This window comes from Coregonus lavaretus (assembly GCF_964263955.1).
Source record: "Coregonus lavaretus genome assembly, chromosome: 19".
Taxonomy (NCBI): domain Eukaryota; kingdom Metazoa; phylum Chordata; class Actinopteri; order Salmoniformes; family Salmonidae; genus Coregonus; species Coregonus lavaretus.
In genome coordinates, this window is record NC_140006.1 from 32,042,037 (window position 1) to 32,061,807 (window position 19,771).

Genomic DNA, 19,771 nt, shown 5'->3' on the forward strand with positions numbered 1-19,771 from the left:
TCAAAGAAAATCCAAATATAACCACTACTTTAGTCTTTACTAGAAGAATCTGGGTCAAAAATACTAGCCGTCTCCTCTCACTTTTCTGCAATAGTCTAATTTCCTGTCTTCAAATGTCTTTAAAAAACGCTTCATACCCTCCAGGTAGACGTTGGCCTTAGACCCAGATCTAGGATCAGCTTATGCTAGTTTTAACCATTAGGGGGAAACAGAAAATAGACCTTCAATCAGCGACTAGGGATAACTCCTACTCCACATCATTCAGTACCCCACTATCCTACAGATGAACCACAGTAGTTCATGCCTCTAGAGTAAGTGCAGTAGTGTGTGTGTGTGTATGTGTGTGTGTGTGTGTGTGTGTGTGTGTGTGTGTGTGTGTGTGTCACGATCGTCATAGGAAGTGGACCAAGGCGCAGCGTGATATTCGTACATCTTTTAATAAGTACTTTACAACAATTAACAAAACAACAAAACGATACGTGAAGTCTAAAGGTTCTCAAACACAAACCTATAAAGAACAAGATCCCACAAATAACTGTGCAAAACAGGCTGCCTAAGTATGGCTCCCAATCAGAGACAACGAGCAACAGCTGCCTCTGATCGGGAACCACCCTGGCCAACATAGATCTAAACGATCTAGAATAAACACATAGAAACTACAACATAGAAACTAACACCCTGGCTCAACATAAAAGAGTCCCCAGAGCCAGGGCGTGACAGTACCCCCCACCCCAAAGGCGCGGACTGCGACCGCGCCAACTAAACCCAACAGGGGAGGGGCCGGGTGGGCATTCCGCCTCGGAGGCGGATCCGGCTCCGGGCGTGACCACCACTCTCTCTCTCGCCCTCGTGGTCTGGCCCTGCTGGCCGGAGCTGGACTGAACACCGGTGGAGCGGATTGCTCTGGCTCTGGCGTGGAGCAGCTGACCGGTGCCGGACCAGGCACAGGTGGAACAGGCACGGACCGTGCCGGACTGACGACGCGCACCACTGGCTTGGTGTGGGGAGCGGGAACGGGCCGGACCGGGCTGACGACGCGCACCACAGGCTTGGTGCGAGGGGCAGGAACAGGCCGGACCGTACTGGGAACACACACCACTGGCCTTGTGCGGGGATCAGGAACGGGCCGGACCGGACTGGTAACACACCCCAGTACCTCTCGCCGTGCCTCTACACTCTCCTTCCCCCTCATGACCAATGGCCCCCGTAACCTGGTGGCCTCCTCTCCTAGTCCACAAACTTGCCCTGTAGCTGCCTCCAGCAGCCCCGTCGTCCATGCCGTGTGCCCCCCCAAAAAAATGTCTTGGGGTTGCCTCTCGCCTGTCCGACGACGGCACGGTTGGCGCCGATTCTCCTCTCCTGCCTGGGCATCCTCCCTCATCGCCCTCCGGTAGCGGACGGCCTCCTCCTCTGTGATTCTCCCCCAACCGAGGAGGACATCTACCAGAGTAACCTCCTGTTCCATACCCGGCGTTTGCTCCTGCACACGCTGCTTGGTCCTATTTAGGTGGGATCTTCTGTCACGATCGTCATAGGAAGTGGACCAAGGCGCAGCGTGATATGCGTACATCTTTTAATAAGTACTTTACAACAATTAACAAAACAACAAAACGATACGTGAAGTCTAAAGGTTCACAAACACAAACCTATAAAGAACAAGATCCCACAAATAACTGTGCAAAACAGGCTGCCTAAGTATGGCTCCCAATCAGAGACAACGAGCAACAGCTGCCTCTGATCGGGAACCAACCTGGCCAACATAGATCTAAACGATCTAGAATAAACACATAGAAACTACAACATAGAAACTAACACCCTGGCTCAACATAAAAGAGTCCCCAGAGCCAGGGCGTGACAGTGTGTGTGTGTGTGTGTGTGTGTGTGTGTGTGTGTGTGTGTGTGTGTGTGTGTGGAATGTGTGATGTAGCTCACTAGTGGCAAGAACTCCACTCGATGTAGTACTGATGTAGTACTGATGCAAGCTGACATCCAACATCATGCATAGCTCTCTGTAATGGCTGTGAGGCTGTGAGAACAGTGTTCTATCTACTCTACCAGTGTGTTTGACAGAATTCCTTGCTAGAACTGTACATGCACCAGGCTGAACACTTAACATTTAAGACCTTTCAATGTCTGTTTATATGGCTCAAGACTGATGAAAAGAGTTGCTGAATAAACTACTGTACCATAGCTAATGTCCATTTCTCTGTCATATTCTGTCACAGTTGTATGTTCACAGTAAGCAAGGAAGTAAAACTGTCACGTTACCAGGTCGGAAGTGTTTTATCTGCCTTCGTCTGTGATAATGAGTTTTCTTCAATTAAGTATATAAACCCTGGATTGCTGATGCCATGTATTGGACAATGAGAGGCTTTGAAGCCACTGGTCGGCTATATTGGCACTCCCCAGTAGGAGCAGTCCTCCATAGGAATGAATGGAATTCTACAGTATTTCAATTACATGTTTCGAGGATTACATTGCATGTATTGAAGTATGTTTTAGTTGTAGTGGGGACAGCTACATACTTTAAGGAAAAATTAATATATTTGTAATTGTTTTATTTGTATGTTTAGCTCAGATTATATAATTTCAAAGTATGGAGTAAGGTGTCTGTAATAGAATAAATGTGGTAAAAATGAATGTAGAAATTAATAAATGCATTTCTATAGCTTCCAAAATATTTTTTTCCAATGGTGGGGGAGTGCCAAGATTGAGGCATGGTGGCTTCAACACAGCGCCCCCTGTCAGTCATCTAGTGTATATATAAATCATTGGTTTTGTTTTGTAGTACCGTGTCATTTTAAGTTAACAGTATGTTTTTTTGACAGCTGTCATCCGGTTCTTTTGTAAATGAAACGATGAAATGAAACAATAAAGAATGTTTGTCGACATTTAAGGCTGCTCTCGAGACCGCAAAACAGCACAGAATGAGACTACTACAAACATCTGTCCTTTTAAATGTTTTCTGTTCCCTGTGTGTTGTGTTCATGTTGTGTCCCCTCACACACAAGCACACGTGCACATACACAAACACACACACACATACACGCCCTCAGCTCAACCAAGTCTCAGCCCAGCTCAGTCCTCAGCACATCATGGCCTATTTTTAGCAAGCCACTCGCTCATTCAGGAGGACTTCCCATCCATTGTCAGTTTCTCAGCCTGAAGACAGGGTGTGTGTGTGTGCGTGTGTTTTTGTGTGTCAGCCTGGCCACTCTTCTACTGTTGTGTTCTATGTGGCGTGAAACTCCTTAGATGTGTGTGTAAAACGCCTCAAAGTGCCAAACAGCCTGTTCATGTTAGACAGTAGTGATGGAGGGAAAAAATCGATACAGTTACATATCGGGACATTCTCTCATGGCTTTCCCTTGTCCCTCTGCAGCATACATATGGTAAGCAATATGTTTGGAACATCGAATCGCAATAAAATCACAGTATCGAATCACCATACATATAGAATCGTGAGAATCATGAGAATCGCAATACATATCGTATCGGCACCTAAGTATCATGATAATATCAAATATCGTGAGGTCCCTGGCAATTTCCAGCCCTGTTAGACACAGTGGCTGGTTATTTTGCACTACATACTATAGCTGCTGCATGATTCACTGTGCTATGGTCTGGGAAGTATTAGTGAGCTAAGGAAATGAGCAGTGTGGTGTTCAGTTCATGCAGAAAAAAGTAGCCAGACACTGTTGATGACAAATGCAAATTATTATCAAAAGCCACAAATATAATGATTTAGTGCCAGAATGTTGCATAATGTGCATCATAGAAACAGTTCCTCTCAAGCTCCAACAATTTCCAATTCAGTTGTGTTTTAATTATTTGATAAAAGCATCAATTCCAATGCTGATGGGTGCACAGTTTCAACAGTTAGATGTGAGTCAAACCACCCGAAATCAACTGAAACCCACAATAGTTCAATCCGACCAACTCCTAGCCTTCTTGTTCCTCTTTAGCCCTCTTCCTCCCCTGGATAACTGCACCCTTACTGCATCATTACACTGTAGCATTACTGTAGAATTATGGCTGTCTTATCCCGTATAGCCTCTATTGAAGGGATTTGGGCTGGCTTTCACTGGCTTAAGTGGACCCATTATGTCATTAAGTCATTATGAATGGAGATGGGATGGGGAGAAAATAATACTGTAATGGTGATCACCGTGGCTACAGTAGTTCTATGGCATGTCTGTCTGTCTGCCTGGACATACATTAGGCCTACTGTACTGTTGAGGATGACATTGATCAGATCATTTGACTATGGAGAAAAATATATTGTGTGTACAGAAAGTTATTTGGCTTGCATTGCCTATTCCAGATATGGCTGGGAATTGCTAGGGACCTGAAGATATTACGATACTTCGGTGCCGATACGCTCTGTATTGTGATTCTCACGATTCTATATGAATTGCGATTCGATACTTTGATTTCAATTCGATGTTCCAAACATATTTCTCACCATATGTCTGCTGCAGAGGGACAAGAGAGTGCATGAGAAAATGAGTTTTAATCAGTCATGGAAATAAAAGTGCTGAAAACACATTGGCTCCCTATTTAAGAAGAAGATGGAGGACAAGCTATGAAGGAAAAATCTTTGGTGCAGGTACAGCCAACTAGCGCAAAAATAATATCCCGATATGTAATTGTAGCAAGAGACTACAAAGAAGGTAGCTAGTGACAGTACAGACAATTGTTTTTGGTGCTGTCTGTTTGTCTGTAGTCCTGTTACTATTACTCCAGCCTAGCTCAGCAGTACTGTGTGTGTGTGTGTGTGTGTGTGTGTGTGTGTGTGTGTGTGTGTGTGTGTGTGTGTGTGTGTGTGCGTGCGTGCGTGCGTGCGTGCGTGCGTGCGTGCGTGCGTGCGTGCGTGCGTGCGTGCGTGCGTGCGTGCGTGCGTGCGTGCGTGCGTGCGTGCGTGCGTGCGTGTGTGTGTCTGCGTGTGTGTGGAATGTGGGATGTAGCTCACTAGTGGCGAGAGCTCCACTCGATGTAGTACTGATGTAGTACTGATGCAACCTGACATCCAACATCATGCAACTCACCCCAGATGCAGGGTAGGCTGTCCAGCCTAGCTCAGCAGTAGCCACCCGAGTGTCCATCAACGTTTCTATGAGAGAGAGAGAGAGAGAGAGAGAGAGAGAGAGAGAGAGAGAGAGAGAGAGAGAGCCTAGAGTCAGTTATACAAATATTGCAGAGCAGAGTATGTTCTCATACATTCTCAGTCCTGTTCCGTGGTTGAAGTTTAGCCATGAAGGAGCACTTTGATGAGTTTTACTGCGGAAAACAACCTGAGTTTGTTCCAGAAAAGAACACTTGATGACAGGAATGAAATGGCCCTGCTAGATTTATCTTCCATTTCCACTTCCCCTCTGTTTCGAACAGAGAGAACGAGAACAAAGAGTTGCATTCATCCATTTGAGTGGAATGTTGAGGACCAGTGTCCGGCCCATAGCTCCGGCCCATAGCTCCGGCCCATAGCTCCGGCCCATAGCTCTGGCCCTGCTCTAGTACTAGTGATGAGCATTATCTCACTATGTGTGTGTGTGTGTGTGCATGCCCCTGTGCGTGCATGCCCGTGTGTGTCTGCCCTTGTGCTTGTGTCTGCCAGTGTGCGTGTGTGTGTGTGCTGACTGCCGAGCTTTGTGCCATTGTTTACCCAGGGAGATATCCATCATCAGTGTAGAGGGCTCTCCACAGCCAGCCAGGCCATTTCCACTCACGTGTTTACTTTAGAAACACTTTCGGAGCACTGACACCATGATAGCCTGGCTAGAGAGAATACACTCAACACACAAAACCATGGACACCATTTGGGACTCTGGGACCACTCTTGACATGGTATTTATATCCAATCGGCTCACCTTAGTACTAAACAAATCAACAAATGAATAACACCTACAACTGCCAATTCCAAAAGTTTGTCTACAAAGCAGCCATCCTCAAGAGCTCCCAAAATAACAATGTGGTTAATAAGCTACAGACTGAGAGAGGCTTTCAAATGCAAAGCAGACATGCTCATACACAGTCCTTGAGAGGTAGCCTTCATTGGAGAGGTGAATAATTCTCTCCATTTCACTCCTCTTCCTCTTTTCGTTTGCCTCTCACTCAGGCTCTACAAAAGAGAATGACTGGTACTCCTCCCCCCCTTTTCTCTACCCCACAGACAAATAGATCTGGCACCAGTCCCGAGCCATTTGTCAGCCCGTGTTGATTCATATCTGCAGCTTTGGCACACCGTCGGCGTCGCTGAAAGCTAATATTGTTCCAGGTAAGAGAGGACGAGAAACTACGGCCTCAGATTTACTGCTTTTCTATAGGCCGGGGCTGCCCCACCCCCCCGAAGCGCTACAGATTGATGAGCACTGTGACCAGACAGCCTCTTCAGCTGGGTAATGATAGATTCATATGATATAATTTCCGCCAATAACAGATAGTTTATACTCTGCCAGCAGAAGGTTCGTCTTGTTGGAAGTCAGCCAGAGATTATTTCACCTTGGTATATCTTGTGCCAACTGCCAAGGCATGTCTAGGTGTGTCTAGGTAGATTAAAGAAGGGTGAAGATATGCCAGGAAGGCATGTCTAGGCCTAGGTGTAGAATAAGATGCCCCACACACACGGATCAGACTTATTGTACTGACCACAACTAACCTTATTCGATGCTTTATTCTAAACCATATGGTATTTCTCGTCTCTTAACTACTGTTGAGGAAAAAGTGTGAAAATAGCCTAGGTGATTGATGGGTGAACAGAAGACGGTAGAGTGTCAATCTCCTCTTCCTGACAGAAACTGTCCACAGAGCACCAAACCAATTAGCCCTGGTGGTGATACAGCTAAAGGCTTCTGCTGTGCTACTGTAGTTTAGCACACACACACACACACACACACACACACACACACACACCTGCACACCTGCACACGGCCAGACACACAAACACACAGGCAGACACACATACATGCGCACACAACAAGAGCAATCTCCCATGTTCTTTAGAGCTGACAGCCTTGTTCACACTGGGTTTCCATCAGGCAATTTCAATTTTGTCTGTCACTGCTGTCTGCCTGTCTGTGTGTCTATCTGTCTGTGTCTGTCGGTCTGTCTGCCCGTCAGTCTGTCTGTCAGTCTCTCTGCCCATCTGTCTGTCTGCCCGTCAGTCTGTCTGTCGGTCTCTCTGCCCGTCTATCTGTTTGTCAGTCTCTCTGCCTGTCTGTCTGTCTGTCCGTCTGTCTGGCTGCCCTTCGGTCTGTCTGCCCATCTGTCTGATTAGACTGTGATGGAGTTCTAAGCACAAGCCACTAGGCTCTGTCATGGGGCCTGCATTCATGGGCTAACTCAGGGGAAATCACTGAGGCTTTAGTCAAACCCCAGGGGGATTGGAGAGGCAATTTCTCCTTTCCTTTTGAAGAGGTTGGAGGGTGGGGTTGGGAGAGGAGATGGGTAGTGAGGCAGAGGAAGGAGTGAGGAAGGGGAGTGGTAGGCGGCAGAGGAGACCGGTGAGGGTTGGAAAGGGAGGGAGGTAGGCAGAGGGTGAGGTTGAAAGCTCAAGGGGGACCACTCGTGTCATGTGGCTAGCCTCCATTAGCAGAGTGTCTGTGCGACAGATGAGTGAATGAGGGACGCTAAATGGACATTAGGACATTAGGAGAGGGGCTAGACTGAGGTCCCATGGGGTGAGGAGAGAGCTTCGGCCTTCCCTATGCCACAGCTCAGGCACCTGTCCACTGTCCATCCCTCTGTGGTTTGACAATGTGACTTAATAATGGAGAATGGAGAATGGAGAATATTGAATGGAAATGTTAAATGTAGCATGAAAGGTGCTAGAATGCACACTTGCTTGCTAACCATCCCAATGTGGTTAGGGTTAGGGTTAGGGTTAGGGTTAGGGTTAGGGTTAGGGTTAGGGTTAGGGTCCCAATACTCTAACTTGGCATCCCAGACTCTACTAATTTTCCTCACCTCATGACCACTCACATAATACAGCATGAAGTGAGTGGATTGATTCATGTTGAGATAATGTCATATTTTAAGTCACATTGACATATATTTAATCTTTATAAGTCATATTGATTTCATTGTGCTTTTACTGAGCTGTTAGGATATCCTGAGCTACCTCCCCAATCCATGCCACTGCCAGCTCTGTCCCTGGCCCAGGTCGTTTCACGCTGGGCTAATTGTTTCACACTAAGCTCTAAAAGCCCCATAAAACAATTTGTCCCCTTTTCTTCCGGCCGGCTCCCCCCAAATCACCTCGCAATTAGACCTGACCACATCTAACCATGCCTCCCTGCTCTCCATTCATCACTTTGCACCCAAAATGCTCTTGTCCCTGTTTGGAGGCTATCCCAGGGAGTGTTTCCATGTATTTTACATTTTGCCATGTCAGCTTTGACCTGCGTAGCGGGGAGATCAATTGAAAAAAATACATGTTTCGTAAGCAATTCAGTCTGGAAAAATTCAGTCTGGAAAGAACTGAAACAGTTACGTTATAGAGTTTTGTGTTGTTCATAGTATATTGTCTTAGTAAAGTATGTGAAGCCACATCAATACATATAAAAACAATTAAATGTTATAGGCATACAGTCATTATAGCTATAAGCCGTAAGGCCAGAAGGCCATATCGAATGGAACGGATCAGAGAGAGGATTCGTTATTGTTGAATGATTCAGGAATGGCTGGTCCTTTGTTCAATGTGTGCATCATTTGTTACTGCCAGCCACACCAATTAAAGTGAATCAATTGTTTTGCTGCAGTCCAGCCCAGTTCCCATCACTGCTCTGTAAACAGGGACTGCTAGGGTGTTTGTAAGAGAGGGGTTCAATTTTATCTATCTGTCATTGGTGTAATTGTCAGGGTCATTTTTATTGATTTGAGGAGTGCACCTATGACGTTTGCCAGGCTTTGAACAACAGCTATAGTACTGTATGAACAAAGCAAAGTGCCTTCTCAGTCAATGCTGTTTTCTTTACTGAGTCTATTGACTATGCCTTTTCCCTCCAGGGCATCCCACATGTGATTGTCCATTCTGCAAACACTGCTACAGTCACCCCTCAGCAGCTATAGATCAGGTGACCACTAACCCCCAGCCATTAGGCCCTGAACCGCCGGTCCCAGATACAACAGCTCTCTCTATCACACCATAGCCTTCCACAAGTGAAACTGTGGCCTGGAATGGAATGATCAATACCTAATGAGAGACAGAGACAGAGAGAGACAGAGAGAGAGAGAGAGAGAGAGAGAGAGAGAGAGAGAGAGAGAGAGAGAGAGAGAGAGAGAGAGAGAGAGAGAGAGAGAGAGAGAGAGAGAGAGAGAGAGAGAGAGAGAGAGAGAGAGAGAGAGAGAGAGAGAGAGAGAGAGAGAGAGAAGAGGGGGACTGCGACTGCGACTGCATTAAACATTGATGAGGCCCCTTCGTCTGTGATCAATACCTCCAGCTCTCTTTACACAATTACACGTCAGTACGCGAACCCATGATACATCACAGTGGACACGCATAATTACATGTTGTCCAAGGGAGTTGCAGGATCCCATTTATACACAGAGAGGTAGGCTATAGGGAATGCCAATACAAGAAACAGAAATTGACAGGATATACAACAAAGGGGACTGGGTTGTTTAATGTTCAGATACAGGCTGAGGAGTGTTGTCTGGTTAATTGTAACCAATATATGACAGACTGAGGGGCCGCCAGTGTAATTTTCTCCCTTTGTGGCCATGCCTGAATGTTGAGTGATGTATGCAGAGGGGGTTGATATGACATGTGGTGAGGTGGCTCTCGGCTGCTCACTCTTCCTCGGTCAATACGGCAGCAAATTCTCAGAGCCTGATCAAGATATATGTTTCAGAGAGAAAGAGGGAGTGGGGAGGAGGATAGATAAATAGAGGGAAAGAGAGGAGAGAAAACTCAGTAGGATTTAAAATGAGTTCAATAACGATGAAGCCTTGTTGGCATGCCACTGAGCCTGGCATTTTAAATAGGGTTTGAAAACAAATTGAGGAGGAAAAGAGGAATGAAAACTGTTGTGTCTTACATATTAAAGGGCCAGTGCAGTCAAACATGTGATTTATCTGGGTTTTATATCTATTTCCACACTATGAGGTTGGAATAATACTATGAAATTGTGAAAATTATGATAATGCCCTTTTAGTGTAAGAACTGTTTGAAAAGACCACCTGACATTTCAGCCTGATTTGGTGGGATGGAGCTTTGGCCTTCCATGGTGACATCACCATCCGGTAAATTAGTTAATAGGCAAATAAGAAAGAGAGTTCCAAACCTCTCTGCCAATAACAGTTAATTTTCAGTTATAGCAAAATTCTTGCTTGAGAAATTACTCTTTGCTAAGAAGCAATTTTTGTTTCTTTTAGACAATTTTAATCGAAAACAATCACAGTAAGGTACTTAATTATTACCCAGAAATGATTTGATATCGAGATAAAAATGGCTGCATTGGACCTTTAATCAAATGTCAACACTGGGGACTGCAATATAAAGATTCACTTTTTACAGAGGGAATATGTTTCTGAACAAATGGAACAGGAGGCCCCCTGTCAATATCTTTGCTGTTTGGCCGCCCAAGGGGAAGCCATTCACTAACACACAGCACTCTGGGAAATTAAAATCATAGAATGTGATTGGTCGAAATGTTGTTAGAGCTTACTCCGGGCTCTTGCGGGCGCTTATCGGATTTCAAACCAGGATCAGTTGAGCCGCGTCCCGGTGGCTACGCGTGAATGCTTTAAGCTGATTTGGGATCAGTGATTGAGTTTATGGGGGTATAGTAGTGGAACATGGGGAGATTGTGTTGGAATACTGCTTCTACACAAAGAGAATAGAGGCAGTGATAACGACGTGAGTCACCACAGTAGGTCGACAGAAGGAGGAAATGTATTTAGTAAAGTAGAGATTTTACACCTCGCTATATCTCTCTCTGTCTATTACTTTTATTTTAAGATCTATCATACCCATTTTAACCAACCTTACCCAGCAACTTCAGTTGGGAGCATGTATATTTCAGATTTTCATTCATTTCATTTCTCAATAGACAGTTATGACGGTGTGGTTAATCAATGTAAATTGAAATCTGAACAGAAAATAATCTTGAGACGTTAGCTGACAGCGAGGAAATGAATGGATATGCATCTCGCACCACTGAGCTAGGAGACACAGCTAAATGAATGGGATCACACAAACGCACGCACGCATGCAAACACACTTAACACCCTGTACAGGGAGACCCAGTCACACCTCGTCGTGTCAGTGAAAATGAACTTTTCCATGTTAAAGGCGAGGCTGACTCACCATTGCAGAGAGAGAGGGAAGGAGGGAAGGAGGGAAGGAGGGAAGGAGCAGGGACGGCAAAAAAGGGAATACGACCGGAGGGGGACACTCCTCATGGCCAATATCACACCATGGAGAGTGAGGGAAATCTTGGGGGTGTGAAAGAGAGGTAAGAGTGGAAATGAGAGAAACGCAGCAGGAGAGGAGCAGGTGAGTCACACACTGCTTGGCACCCATGTGTACAGAGACTAGTTGAGACAGTACGGTTGGGAGACTAGCTGAAGCGGAAAGACAACTGAAATAGGCATCAGAGTCTTTTATTTTGCCAAAGCCCTTCTTTGTATTACTGAGAGAGAAAGAGAGAGTGAGGTGGTGAGTAACTATTCAAATGCCTGTTCCATTCTCTTGTCAAAACCCCTAGTTACAGCGGCGGAAGTCAATGAACAAATGACACACTATGCTGCAGTAAGCTCTCTCCAAAACCTGGCCAGTCAGGAGAAAGACCTTTCTCTATGTCTCTCATTATGAAGTTGTTGTAGGCCAGGACAAGAAAGGAGAGCAGAGAACAGTACAGCCCCCACAGAGCTAGCCTAGCCAGACACAGGTAGCTAGTAGCTACACAACAGCAGACAGTCTAGTGACAGAGACACATGCATAATCATATCCTACTGGTCAATCAGCTTCTCTACAATAGGTGCAGCCCCACTCAACATACCCCCTGGGATCTCTCTCTCTCTCTCTCTCTCTCTCTCTCTCTCTCTCTCTCTCTCTCTCTCTCTCTCTCTCTCTCTCTCTCTCTCTCTCTCTCTCTCTCTCTCTCTCTCTCTCTCTCTCTCCTACTTCCTTATTTTGTCTCTCCCTCTCGTCTACACCCCCCTCCCCCCCCCCCCCTCTCTGCCCCCACCCCTCCCTCTCCTTCTCTCTCTCCTTCCCCTCTTCCCCTCTGGTCAGGAGAAATTATGCCACATCATTTGCATTCATTAACATTGCATTAGCAGACAGAGTGATCTTTAGAAACAGTGCTGGAGAGTGCAATCTTTAATTCATCACAAACACCCTCCCCCTCCTTCTCCCCCTCCTCCTCCTCCCCCTCTCCTGTCCTCCGCTACGCCTCTCTTTCTCTCCTTCTCCCCATCCTACCCTCTTCCCTTCTTTCTGCTGTCCTCCATACTCCCTTCCACTCTGCTGTCACGCACATGCACGCATGCGCACACACACACACGCACACGCACACACACATACAGACACACAGTTGAGTGTCTCTGATCCTCAGATGGGTTCTCCAGCGACCCTGTGCTCCGCCATTTATTAGAAAAGAAATTGAGCTTCCAATTAGACCAGTCATCCTCTGCCCCCGACAGGCAGCCTTAACCTCATTGGCATCTATCTCCCTCACTTGCACACACACACACACACACACACACACACACACACACACACACACATTAGCACACACACACACACACACACTCGCCCCCAGCACTAGACCAGTATGATCCAAGATGGCGTAGCAGTGCAGTCGTGTACTCTGTTGTGTTATTTTTTTTGTCTTTTGTTGTATACAATCCCCTATCACACTTTTCATCCTTCTACTAAATATACTTTCCTGCAACCCGCCTCACTCAATGTGGAACGGATTCTATTATTTACTTACCTTTTATCTAGAATCTCCAGTTGAAACTAGCTAGCCAGCTAACTAGCTACTTGCTATTAGCCACCGTTAGCGGTTTTCATACAGAACATCAGATTTTTTGCCAGAATAACTGAATCACTGGACCTTAACACCGGATCGCAACCAGCTAGCCGCAACCGAATGGATGTTGCTGTTGGCTAATCACCACTGCCCCCGAAGCAAGCACCAGTTAGCCTTGAGCTAGCCTCGAGCCAGGCCCATATCCCGGCTATCTACCTCTCTGTCTACCGGACGAGAGTAGCCAGCTAACTAGCTACTTGTTATTAGCCACCGTTAGCTGGGGTTTTTCACCATTGTCCGTGGCCTGCACTACCTACCAGCCAGCTCTAGCCTGGACTATTATCGGCCGGTCTGCACAGCGCGTTATCGACCCAGAACATATCGGATTTTCTGCCGGAATCACTGAATCACTGGACCTTTAACACCGGATCATCACAACTAGCTAGCTGCAACCGAATGGATGTTGTGGTTGGCTAATCAGCCTTGAGCTAGCCTCGAGTCAGGCCCATCTCCCGGCTATCTACCTCTCTGTCAACCGGATGGGACCTCCTAGTGTCGACACGGAGCCCCGCCGATCCATCACCACTGGTCTGCCGACGTAATCGTCTGTGGTTTCAACAGGCTTCCCGTTGCGACGATCATGAAGATCCATCTGCTAGCCCCGGCCCGCTAGCACACGTAATTCAACAGCCGTGCTTCCTGATCGCCTGTGCTGTAGCACCAATTCAAACTGCTCTCGGACTCACATTGCTGTTCACTGGACCTTATGATCACTCAGCTGCACAGCTGATGCCTGCTGGACTGTTCCTTTACACGGTACCCTGTCCTGTTTTATCTGTTTAGCCTCAGCCCAAACTTTCATCACCATTACCAGTTGCTGTCTTAGCTCTCTCGAATAACACCTGTGATTGCTTTATGCCTCTCTCCCATGTCAATATGCCTTGCCTATTGCTGTTCCAGTTAGTTCTTATTATACAATTTCACTGTAGAGCCCCAAGTCCCTCTCAAACTGCCTCAAATAGCTCCTTTGTTCCACCCCCCATACACGTGGAGACCGGCTCAATCGGTGCCTCCAGTGATGCTATCACTTTCATTGTTACCCAATGCTTAGGTTTACCTCCACTGTACTCATATCCTTCCATTTCCTTGTCTGTACATAAAGCCCTGAATCTATTCTACAACGCCCTGAAATCTAACCCCTTTATTCTCTAAACCCAACGCACTAGAAGACCAGTTCTTAAAGCCTTTAGCCGTATCCTTATTCTAGTCCTCCTCTGTTCCTCTCGTGATGTAGAGGTTAACCCAGGCCCTGCAGCCCACAGTATCACTCCTACTCCCCAGGCGCTATCATTTGTTGACTTCTGTAACCGTAAAAGCCTTGGTTTTTTGCATGTTAACATCATTAGCCTCCTTCCTAAGTTTGAGTTATTCATTGCATTAGCACACTCCGCAAACCCTGATGTTCTAGCGGTGTCTGAATCCTGGCTTAGGAAGGCCACCAAAAATTCAGAAATGTCCATCCCCAACTACAACATTTTCCGTCTAGATAGAACAGCCAAGGGGGGTGGAGTTGCAATCTACTGTAGAGATAGCCTGCAGAGCTCTATCATACTATCCAGGAAACCATATGTGGATTGATTGACCCCCATCTATCCTCAGAGTTGGTACTGCTTGGTGACCCAAACTGGGATATGCTTAACACCCCGGCCATCCTACAATCCAAACTAGATGCCCTCAATCTCACACAAATTATCAAGGAACCTACCAGGTACAACCCTAAATCCGTAAACATGGGCACCCTCATAGATATCATCCTGACAAACTTACCCTCTAAATACACCTCCGCTGTCTTCAACCAGGATCTCAGCGATCACTGCCTTATTGCCTGTGTCCGTAACGGGTCCGCGGTCAAACGACCACCCCTCATCACTGTCAAACGCTCCCTAAAATACTTTAGCGAGCAGGCTTCCTAATTGACCTGGCCCAGGTATCCTGGATGGATATCGATCTCATTCCGTCAGTAGAGGATGCCTGGTTGTTCTTTAAAAGTGCTTTCCTCTCAATCTTAAATAAGCATGCCCCATTCAACAAATTCAGAACTAAGAACAGATATAGCCCCTGGTTCTCCTCAGACTTGACTGCCCTTGACCAGCACAAAAACATCCTGTGGCGTACTGCATTAGCATCGAATAGCCCCCGCGATATGCAACTTTTCAGGGAAGTTAGGAACCAATATACACAAGCAGTTAGGAAAGCAAAGGCTAGCTTTTTCAAACAGAAATGTGCATCCTGTAGCACTAACTCCAAAAACTTTTGGGACACTGTAAAGTCCATGGAGAATAAGAGCACCTCCTCCCAGCTGCCCACTGCACTGAGGCTAGGAAACACTTTCACCACCGATAAATCTACAATAATCGAGAATTTCAACAAGCATTTTGCTACGTCTGGCCATGCTTTCCACCAGGCTACCACTACCCCGGCCACCAGCTCTGCACCCTCCGCTGCAACTTGCCCATGCCGCTGCAACTTGCCCAATAGACAATACTGTGCAGCCGTCTTCATCGACCTGGCCAAGACCTGGCCAAGTCTTTCGACTCTGTCAACCACCGCATTCTTATTGGCAGACTAAATAGCCTTGGTTTCTCAAATGACTGCCTCGCCTGGTTCACCAACTACTTCTCAGATAGAGTTCAATGTGTCAAATTGGAGGGCCTGTTGTCTGGACCTATGGCAGTCTCTATGGGGGTGCCACAGGGTTCAATTCTCGGGCCGACTCTTTTCTCTGTGTATATCAATGATGTCGCTCTTGCTGCTGGTGACTCTCAGATCCACATCTACGCAGACGACACCATTTTATATACATCTGGCCCTTCATTGGACACTGTGTTAACAAACCTCCAAACGAGCTTCAATGCCATACAACACTCCTTCCATAGCCTCCAACTGCTCTTAAACACTAGTAAAACTAAATGCATGCTCTTCAATCGAACGCTGCTGGCACGCTTACCCGACTAGAATCCTAGAATCACTACTCTCGGCGGGTCTGACCTAGAGTATGTGGACAACTACAAATACCTAGGTGTCTGGTTAGACTGTAAACTATCCTTCCAGACTCACATTAAGCATCTCCAATCCAAAGTTAAATCTATAATCGGCTTCCTATTTCGCAACAAAGCCTCCTTCACTCATGCTGCCAAACATGCCCTCGTTAAACTGACTATCCTACCGATCCTTGACTTCGGCGATGTCATTTACAAAATAGCCTCCAACACTCTACTCAGCAAATTGGATGTAGTCTATCACAGTGCCATCCGTTTTGTCACCAAAGCCCCATATACTACCACCACTGTGACCTGTACGCTCTTGTTGGCTGGTCCTCACTACACATTCGTCGCCAAACCCACTGGCTCCAGGTCATCTATAAATCACTGCTAGGCAAATCCCCGCCTTATCTTAGCTCATTGGTCACCATAGCAACACCCACCCGTAGTATGCGCACCAGCAGGTATATCTCACTGGTCATCCCCAAAGCCAACACCTCCTTTGGCCGCCATTCCTTCCAGTTCTCTGCTGCCAATGACTGGAACGAACTGCAAAAATCTCTGAAGCTGGAGACTCTTATCTCCCTCACTAACTTTAAGCATCAGTTGTCAGAGCACCTTACCGATCACTGCACCTGTACATAGCCCATCTGAAATTAGCCCACCCAACTACCTCATGCCCATATTGTTATTTATTTTGCTCATTTGCACCCCAGTATCTCAATTTGCACATCATCTATTGCACATCTATCATTCCAGTGTTAATACTAAATTGTAATTATTTTGCACAATAGCCTATTTATTGCCTTACCTCCATAACTTGCTACATTTGCACACACTGTATATATATTTTTCTGTTGTATTTTTGACTTTATGTTTTGTTTACCCCATATGTAACTCTGTGTTGTTGTTTTTTATCGCACTGCTTTGCTTTATCTTGGCCAGGTCGCAGTTGTAAATGAGAACTTGTTCTCAACTGGCTTACCTGGTTAAATAAAGATTAAATAAATAAATAAATAAAGGGCGGACCCCCATTTCTGGGTCTATAATGTGTGTTGTGTGTTGCTTGTGTATATTGTATATTCTGGTGTGTATTAAATAATGTACAATCTAGCCTTAATGTGGAAGATGTAATAGAGTTTACAATTCCTCTCTGTGAGGGGAGAATGATGTGATCGACCAATAGGTGTCAGCGAGGGTAGAGAGTGACTCATCTGAGGGGAATCCTCCAATCAATGGAGGTGTAATTACAACCACATTGAGACCATGGTTGGATGCCCATAGATACGGAAGAGGCGATGAGGCTTTTTGTCCTTATTTACTCTCATAACATTGCCTGACTCATACCATTACAGACAATGGGTTAGCTCTATTCAAATTAAAGGAGCTAGCTAGCTAATGTTAGTCATCAATGGCTGGCTAGATACCATAGCCTTTCAGTGACCTCTCTTCTACAAAGCAGACACCCGACCACTGCTTTGGTAAAACGCTGAGGGATGGGGCTGGAGAAATGTAACCACTCTCAAATCCATAGACAGAGCTATGGATGCAAGGACTGACCATCCATGATTTTAAAAATGATCGTTTTAATCATGCTGTAAGGGTATACAGTGCAGTATAAGGCCTTCTGTCATCCTCTGACATTAGAACCAATAGTCAGATCAACTCAAATGGTGTTTGGCCTTTGGAGTCATGAGAAAGTAAATCATCTTAACTGCTGTACAGTATCAGTCTGCTGTTAAGTTAGGCTAAAGGGAAATGTAAATGGTACTATGCAACATGTGCACAATCTAGTGAAAATGCATTATTCAATGTACAGACTAAACGTAATCTCTCTTCCACAGCTGAGGAAAGATGATATTCCCCTGGATGGGTATTCAGAGGGAGCCAGGCATGGATGGGAACGCCGCCGAGGGAAATTTGAGATTCCATAAGCGGGCCATCATTTAATATGTTCTCTCCGGGACCAATCAAAACGCAGAGTTTCAACAACACTGTCCCCACTGGATGTATACACTGCTCAACTGAGATCCCGACAGAGTAACTCACACTAGACATGCACGACACACACACACACACACACACTTCAACGGACCGTTGCTAGTTACTGTACTGTAGGTTTTTCCCCCTGTGGAAGACAGAAAAAGTATCTAAAGTGTACAATTTCTAAATCAGGACATTAGACATATGGAGAGACATAAATAAATAGTCCTCCCTTCAGCATGAGCAGATATACTGTAGATACACTGAGTGTACAAAACATTAAGAACACCTTCCTAATATTGAGTTCCACCCTCTTTTGCCCTCAGAACAGCCTCAGTTCATCGGGGCATGGACTCTACAAGGTGTAGAAAGCGTTCCACAGGGATGCTGGCCCATGTTGACTCCAATGCTTCCCACAGTTGTGTCAAGTTGGCTGGATGTCCTTTGGGTGGTGGACCATTCTTGATACACACAGGAAACTGTTGAGCTTGAAAAAACCCAGCAGCGTTGCAGTTCTTAACACAAACCGGTGAGCCTGGCACCTACTACCATACCCCATTGAAAAGCACTTAAATATTCTGTCTTGCCCATTCACCCTCTGAATAGCACACATAAACAATCCATGTCTCAATTGTCTGAAGGCTTAAAAATCCTTCTTTAACCTGTCTCCTCCCCTTCATCTACACTGATTGAAGTGGATTTAACAAGTGACATCAATATGGGATCATAGCTTTCACCTGGATTAACCTGGTCAGTCTATGTCATGGAAAGAGCAGGTGGTCTTAATGTTTTGTATACTCAGTGTAGATATCTAGTTTAAATGCACCTTAGAGACTGCTGCCCTATGTACACAGTCATTGAACACTGGTCACGTTGGTGGTGTTTGCATGCTGTTTTACCCACTTCATGTGTATGTACTGTATTCTAGTCATGGCTGTACACACCTTTTCTATTAATATACTGTCTATACTGTCTATATACACCATTATATACACACATATATAAATAAAGTATAGTAACAAAGTTTAAGAAAGTCTTTCAATTAAAGTTTTAGCAAAAACAAATGCAAGCTATAACATATGTGTAAAATGGGAGGATTGTGCGTCAGAGAACAGAATGAAGAGGAGAAATTCAAACCATAATGGAATCCAAGACTTCATTTTCCTGCCACTTATTCCTGCTGTGGTACAGTAGAATTCTGTGGATTTAAGTCTGACTCGGCGAATACCCCACTACTAAATCAGATCAAGAAAATCAATACAGCAACCAAAAGTTTTAAACTATGTGAGAAATAAATAAAGAGAGCGAGAGAGAGAGACAGACAGAGAGAGATAGAGAAAGAGGAAAGAAACATTTCAACTCTGTCTGCCATTTCAAATATTCAACACCTGTCATCCAGCCCCCTGAACAGCTACGGTACGCTCTCTACACTGATGTTGGGCCAAACAACCGCAATTTAACTATTATCTAGATGGAGTCAATGGTAGCCTTACTAGCCTCGCTAAACTTTGAAAACATTGTCTGTCATCGTACTACCTGGTCAATTACAGTAGAGAATGATGTAATTGCTATCACCTATCACAGTGGTTGCAAACCTTTCACGGTTACTGAACCACCCACTGAATTTTACTCTGCCCGGAATACTCCTAAAGTACCCCCACATGTGTATTTTACTAGTAGGCCTATGGTCTCATGAGTCTTCTCAAGTACCCCCTGTGGATTGGCCGATTACCCCGGGTTGGGAACTACTGTATCAGACTGGTCACAGCA

General features: G+C 45.6%; 1 pseudogene across 1 annotated transcript in view; it reads right to left on the bottom strand.

Moving 5' to 3' along the window:
* Positions 1-19,771, bottom strand: part of LOC311147255 (ephrin type-B receptor 1-like) — a 308,651-nt pseudogene that overhangs the window by 199,613 nt on the left and 89,267 nt on the right. The window contains exon 2 of the transcript in view: positions 5,049-5,113. The product of the transcript in view is annotated as an ephrin type-B receptor 1-like (transcript). The remainder of the gene's footprint in view (positions 1-5,048; positions 5,114-19,771) is intronic.